This window comes from Rhineura floridana, chromosome 7 (assembly GCF_030035675.1).
Source record: "Rhineura floridana isolate rRhiFlo1 chromosome 7, rRhiFlo1.hap2, whole genome shotgun sequence".
Classification (NCBI taxonomy): Eukaryota; Metazoa; Chordata; class Lepidosauria; order Squamata; family Rhineuridae; genus Rhineura; species Rhineura floridana.
This window is the reverse complement of record NC_084486.1, coordinates 145,144,511-145,152,180: the sequence shown is the minus strand read 5'-3', so window position 1 is coordinate 145,152,180 and position 7,670 is coordinate 145,144,511.

The window sequence follows — 7,670 nt, the reverse complement described above, 5'->3', positions numbered from 1 at the left end:
TATGATAGCACTCTTCAAGCACGTGAAAGGTTGTCACATAGAGGAGGGCCGGGATCTCTTCTCGATCATCCCAGAGTGCAGGACATGAAATAATGGGCTCAAGTTGCAGGAAGCCAGATTTCGACTGGACATCAGAATTAAAGAGATAGTGTGTGCATTCCCCTAACTGTTAGAGCCATACGACAATGGAATCAATTACCTAGAGAGGTAGTGGGCTCTCTGACACTGGAGGCCTTCAAGAGGCACCTGGACAGCCATCTGTTGGGAATGCTTTGATTTGGATTCCTGCATTGAGCAGGGGGTTGGACTTGATGGCCTTATAGGCCCCTTCCAACTCTATTATTCTATGATTCTCATGATTAAGTCCAAAGTGCCTTATTCCCCCAGATACAGAGGGTTTCTAGAACAAGCTGGTCCTTTGCAGTGTATGTGTGATTGTCATTGTGCCAGAGTTATTGGCTTTGTCTTGTGAGTTGGCTATTTCCTTACGGCCCTGGCCATCATCTAGTTTTACAGAAAAGCTGCTTTGAGTGGTGAATGAGGGCTGTGGACTACTTCCTCATCCTGAATCAGACCACAGCCATTGGAGATCTTTTTGGGTGGCGATATCAGGGATTGAACTTGGGACCTCCTGCATGCAGAGCGAGTGCTCTACCACTCAGCTACAACCCATCCCCATAATATAGGAAGCAGCAGCCTTAGGTCAGGTCAGAATATTTGTCCCTCTAGCTCACTATTGTCTGCTCTGACTGGCAGCAGCTCTCTAGGGTCTCAGGCAGGAGTCTCTCCCAGCCTTTTGCATCTTCTGTTTGTAATTCACCTCACTCAGTCCATCTTATCCTGCTGCCACAGGTACCTCTCCCTTAACATACCCCTTTCTTTCTTTTGGGTTAGCACCTGAAAGGGCAGCTGGCACTCTAGCTCTGGGACCACCAGTTGCTGATTCCTCCTTACATATTGAGTAGCTGGTGAAATTTTGCTTTTTGCTCCTCTGGACAGGCTTTCCATGCTGCAGAAGCTCATAAGAACATTCTTGCTGGTCAGACCAATTTCCATCCAGCTTAGTACTTTCTAGGCTTCTTCAGGCATCTGGCTGGACACTGATGATCGGGACATTATAAGGATCTGCCTTCTAGTGATTTGGGAGAAGAGAACACTGGATTTTTCTCTCTGTGTATTATCTTTCGCTTAGTTTCTAGAATAATGTCCTTGAACAGGGTGGTTTACAACAGATGCTACTTGAGATCATTCATAGGGTCACCATAAGTCGTAATCGACTTGAAGGCACATAACACACACACACACATCTCAGTGACTCTGGAGTTGATTCCATATTAGCTCTTTCCCTGGAATTACCATCCTATGGGTGGGTAATAAAATGCAATTGCAGTGTCAGTATGTCCAGTGTGGCTACTGAGGCTTTTTGGGGCTCCTGTGACTTTAATTAAATATTTACTCTTCACAGGTGCTGCTATTTTCTCATTTCCTGTTTATCACAGCTAGGGAATAGTGACAAATAGCCTTTTATTTGCCTATTGAATAAAAATGTAAATGTACTGCCTTCAAGCCGATTCCGATTTATGGCGACCCTATGAATAGGGTTTTCATGAGGCTGAGAGGCAGTGACTGGCCCAAGGTCACCCAGTGAGCTTCATGGCTATGTGCAGATTCGAACTCTGGTCTCCCAGGCTGTAGTCCAACACCTTAACCACTACACCACACTGGCTCTCTGCCTATTGAATAGCCTTTCTTAATTGCCTGAATGCCAGTTTCAGTTCCTATGCAGTGGTGGTGCTTTACTTTTTTCTTTGCTGCAAAAATATATTGTTAAAAATTTATTTTGCTGGAAAAAATATGAAAATTTAAAATGAGGGGAAATCAGAAATTAAGCTTCTGCCCACCCCTGCAAGATCAAAAATAGATATTAGGGCAATAAAGAGAGGCTGTTCTTCCCTAATTGCTCAGCAATTATCTGTAGAAAGGACTTGCAAACAGAAAAGTTCTAATTAACATTTAAAAGGAACTTTGCTAAATGGAACTTACTTCTCAGTAAATATTATAGAAGGATCTTGGCTATGTGGGAGGGCGTTGTTGGGTAATGTAGCACTTCAATTAAGTGAATAATAACAACAGAAATGGTAGACCACCCTCCAGTTATCAGGGCAGTGAACATTTCACTATAAAAAGCATCGGCAATAAAACCATAAAACATCAATAATTAGTAGAACAATAATTAGTAGCACACAATCCATATCACAACACAACAAACTGCACAATCATCTTGTTCACCCTCATATACCGAATGGAACAGATATCTTTTCAGTAGGTGACAAAAAGATGTCCCACTTCCAGCTAATTATGGAAAAAACGGTGCCTCGGCATCACTAAATGGATCAACCCCACTCTCTGTCCACTTTCTCTTCCTAAACTGCTATTGCCAGTGGATTGTAGACAGGTTAACTCTACTCAGAGAATAATGGACCGAAGTTAGTTGTGTCTGTTAAGTTCAATGGGTCAACTCTGTGTAGGAATAACATTGGCTACAACCTGGCATCTCTGAAAAACTGATGGGGACACAAGGTAACAGAATGTGTTTGTGAAATCTGCAATCTTTCACCTCTCAGGAACCACTGGAGTCTTTATGATGTTAGCAGCCTTTGTACCAATCTCTGTCTTGATCTCAGACCTATTTGCATTCCTAGCAACCAACACTCCACATGCAAAGGAATGGAACAAAGATTGCTGGCACAATGCTAAGCTTGAAAGAAGTGGCAATAATTAATGTGGGCATACAGGTACATCATGCACACACCCCACACTCCATTTGATGAGCTAGTTTTCATGCTGTGTACAGGTTGTGCAGGTGGGAAGCAAGTAGGCCTATAGACAAGACTAGTCCCCAAAGGCAACATCATATTCTTGCAGCCCCCATAAGGCTAGTTCTTCCCAGCTAGATTGAAACACATGAAGTTTGTTTTCCTTCCTTCTCTCACTTCCAAACCTGGGGTGGGGGCATAATACTTTATTTCTGCCATAACCTAGGCAGGTGGAGAGTCCATGAGGCACAAATTCAAGTGGTCTGAGAGTCATCATGGACCATTATTCCAATGGACCCCTCATTGGCCATCACTACCACCAAGTCAGCAGTGAAGACTCATGGCTCCGATGCCAGTGAGTCAGTGAGTCCGCTCCGGGTTTTAGTCTGAACTTTCAAGGAGCTGTCCAAGGTGCTTTCAAATCCTCTGGAACCATGCAATGCAATAAAATAACCACACTAGAGTAAGCTACAGTCTCCCTTTTTCATAGAGCATCCATCCTGTGTAACCTTTCTTTCCCACAGAGGGTACAGAAAAATGCACATTTCAGCTTCCCATTGATTTTTATTTTATTTTAGTGTCCCCTGTGAAACAGAGGGACCAGTTATGCTGACTTCCTCTCCCTTTTGCCAAGCCTTTCTGCTCAGTTTATCATTTTCCCAACCTGCCAGAGTATTAGCTTAAGGGTGTTCAGGCATGACTTTTACACCTGGATCTCTTTAGCTGAAGCCCAGCCTTTTTGTTCAGGAGTGGCTTCTGTCCCTACCCATGGCTTTCTGGTGATGGAAATCTACTCAGTACAGTGTCCCAGGGGCTTCTTCAGATATTAATTCTGCACTGTGTAAGGCTCTATATCTGAACCCTTGCCAAGGACATAAAGCAGCCGTCCCCATTCCTGGTGTCTGGACTACAGGTTCCATCTGCCCTAACTGGCATGGCTGTGCCGGCAGGGACTGATGGGAAAACATCTGGAGGGCACCGGGTTGGGTAAGGCTGCCATAAAGGTGATTCCAGAGTCCCCAGGCCATGTGGATCGAGTCCATACTGTAGATGAGAAGTAGCCATAGTGGTGTTCTTCTGATGCTGTTGAACCACAGGCTCCCATCATCCCTGACCATTGGCCATGGTGGCTGGGGCTGATGGGAGTCCAACAACATCTGGAGGGCACCACATTGGTGACCCTTGCTGTAGATCCTTCCTATTCTGGTGTTCCTGCAGATTCTGGAAGGGATGCATCTTACATGGGAAGGAAACACTGCGTGAGACTCTCCCATGTCATTTGGGCTTGCAACACTGCCATTGTGGAAAGAGCCAAGAAAGAACGTGGGATCGATTCCCAAAAGCTAGGATGCCCTCTGTTCCATTTTTGCCTCTGCCATAGATTTACCACATAGCCTTAAGAAAGGCTCTGCCACTCAGCCTCAGCCCCGTCTCCATTTCTAATAGAGGGATAATAGCATCAACTACTTTATAGGGTTGTTGTTGTTGTTGTGAGAACGTATACATAACTGTGTGTTGGAGACTCTTTAGAGTGCTATGCAAATGCTAAATATTATCAGAGCTTGGAAAAGTTACTTTTTGAACTACAACTCCCATCAGCCCAATCTAGTGGCCATGCTGGCTGGGGCTGATGGGAGTTGTAGTTCAAAAAAAGTAACTTTTCCAAGCTCTGAATATTATTATGGGAATGGAGACAGCTCTGCTTTCCAAGTGGAGCTGTTGTCAGGGTAGACAAGATTTTCCAGGGGAAGGACTGAAGGAAGGGTCAATCCACGCACCTATTTCCAAGGAACTCATGTTGGCCGACAGAAGGACATATGACTTACATCATAAGACTTCCCTTAATGACAAAAGCCACATTCATCAAGCCGGAAGTGCTCGTTTTCAGTTTATAATGTCTTAGCTCAGAGGTGGAGAACCTCTGGAGCAGGGGATAAATGTGGCCCTCCAGGCTTTTCTATCTGGCCCTCAGGACTTTCTCCATGACACACCCTCTCTCCAGGCCGCAGCATTCACTGGCCTTGCTTTGCATCCTTCTTCTTGCCTGGCCGGAGTGTGTCCCTCAACTCTGACAATGCTCTGAGCTTCCCTGGATGGAGGGTCGAGAGGGGGATGTTGAGTGTATGTAGAAACCAGCCTATGATACAAAAAGTAAAATTAACATTTGTTGCTCCACCTACTTGTGCCTTATAGCCCTACCCACCACTGGCAAGTGGCCCCCAGAAGCTTACCCAGAAGGGAATGTGGCTGTCAGGCTGACACAGGTTCCCCACTCCTTTTTAGCTGTTCACAACCTTTTAAGCAGTTACTTCAGTGTTTTAGTGCTCTTCCGTTCCTGACCAGTCCTCTCTCAGACCAGATTGTTGCATTACTACTGGAATAGAGTGGCCACTGGTTGCCTGTGGTCTGGTCCGTGGCAGCTCAAATGCTGTTGGTGCAAAGGAACTACGTGGGTCACTCAAAAGATGTGGTCTCCTCCTTCCATACCAACAAGACAATGCTAATGTGGGAAGGAACCATGTCATTCAACCGCCCACTTGGGGGTTCTTGCCAGCTCTTGCTGGAGTGGCATCTGCCAGGACACCACAGCCAAGCAACTCCCACACAACTCCTATAAGTTATGAATTGAGTTGCAGAGAGGAGAGGACACAATTTAACAGAGCATTCATGATTTCTTTAACAGAACCAATTTCTGTAGCTTGAAGCTGAATATCTTTGGTGGGGCTTTTGGGCTTTCATACAAATAAAGAATTTGTGGTTGATTAATTGCATGGGGTCCAGTTGCTCAAGTTGCCAATTCAATTTGAATAAGTCTGCATATAAGTAAAAACAATAGTTCTGCAGCAATTTTCTTTTAAATGATGAGTCCAATATGTGTTGTTGTAGCAGGCTTGTGCACCCCTCCTGGACGTAAGGGAAGGGGGCATGCCTCTTTGAAGATGGTGCTTGCCTTCTGTATTTTCCTATAAGTACTCCTATTCAGTATAATAATATCTTGGTTTGCTTTTTTAATCCGCTGAACCATGAATCAGGGCGGGTTTTTACAATGCATGTCTCTGCAAATTTACTCAGAAATTAGTCTCCCTGCATTTGAGAAGGGATTATGGCTAGGATGGTAAGTGGGCATAGGATTGCAGCACGTCAGTCAAAAGGTAATAGATTGTAGCCCTAGAGTTTTTTCATCAGCCCCACTGAAATAAAGTCCCCGTCAACTCCAGGCAATGCTGGGAATGTCCCATGCACGAAACCCAGGAGAGCCACTGCTACTCAGTGGAGATGGTAGTGAACTGGATGTGCCAATGGTCTGACTCAGTATAAGGCAGCTTTCTATGTCCCTCACTGGACTCAGGGCAAGGCAGGTGTTTTCCCTCCCCTTTACAAACATAGGGTACCCCCCTTTTGTCTCATTTATTTCTAGCAGCGAAAGGTCACATTGACATCCTTGCTTGCTGATGCTATGATGCTCACTGATCATAAACGGGGCAAGGAATGAAAGGAGCACTGTTGCCGTTTCAGCAGGGCCTAGCCCTCTGGACTGTCCTTCACGCTGCTGATCCGATCTCAGAAATCTGTGTGCTGCCTGTCCCTTCCCAGCGCTGAGGGCAGCCCTGGGACGGGAGCAATCACGAGTGCCCTGACTCTGGATTGATGCTGGGTCTCCCGTGAAAAAACTTTGACACACATCCTGTGTGCTTTTGTTTTAATGTCTTCAGGTGGGAGGGAAAGGATCTGTGCTATTTCTGTGGAAGCTGCTGGCACCCCTTGGGCACGACGGCCGCACACTAGAAAATTAATGGCTCGTCTGTTAAGAACGCAGTGTCCCCTCCATGGAAGGATGCAGGCTCTTCTTGGAAGGAAATCCTGGCTAGATTCACACATCCTTTTGCAACTCTCTCTCTCTCCCCCCACCCCGTGCAAAGTAAGTTTTCACAAAATCCTTCGGCCAGAAACAGCCAGCCTCTCTTCCCCATGACAATGACTGTACACAGCAAACGTTGCATGGATTTTGTCATGTTTAGCTGAGGGATGTTTAGAGCTGCTTCACATATTATATCATTTCCCTGTTAGACTGTAAGGAGTTTTGGGGCCTTTGCTCATTCAAATATTATTCTGGCAGTGTATGGTTCATACTCCAAGGACCCAAACCACACGGGAATCTCTCTTTGCTTGCTTAACCATTTGTGTGGAATAGCATTTATGTGGTGGGGTTGAATTTTGCTTGTACATTTTATTGTCTGGAAGGGGGTTGATTTGCTCTCTCCCTTTCAGGTTATCTGAGCGACACCATCAAGAGCCTCCTAGGATGTATTTTTGGAGGGCTGGGCTGTTCCACTTCAAAGTGCAAGTGGTGGTGTGTGTGTGTGTGTGTGTTTGTGTGTGTATGTGTGTGTGAGAGAGAGGATCTCATGCTCACTGATGCTCTGATGCTCACTGATCATACCCTCTACATATGCACAGGAACATGGGACATAGTGAGTGAGACCATTGGTCCATCTAGTTCAGTACTGACTATAGTAACAGGCAGCAACTCTCCAGGATTTCAGGCAGGGGTCTCTTCCAGCTCTACCTGGAGATGCCAGGGATTGATCCTGGGCCCTTTGGTGTGCAGAGTAGATGCTTCACCAATGAACTACAGCCCTTCCCTCTGAAATATATGATGCTGCCTCAAATTGAATCAGAACATTTGTCCATCTAGCACTGCATTGTCTGCAATGGCAGGCAGCAGGTCTCCAGGATTTTCAGACAGGGGTCTCTCCCAGCCCTATCTGGAAATGCCAGAGTTTGAACCTGGAACCTTCTGCATGCAAAACAGCTGAGCTACAGCCCTTTCCTCAAAATTAGCAAGTCGGGGAA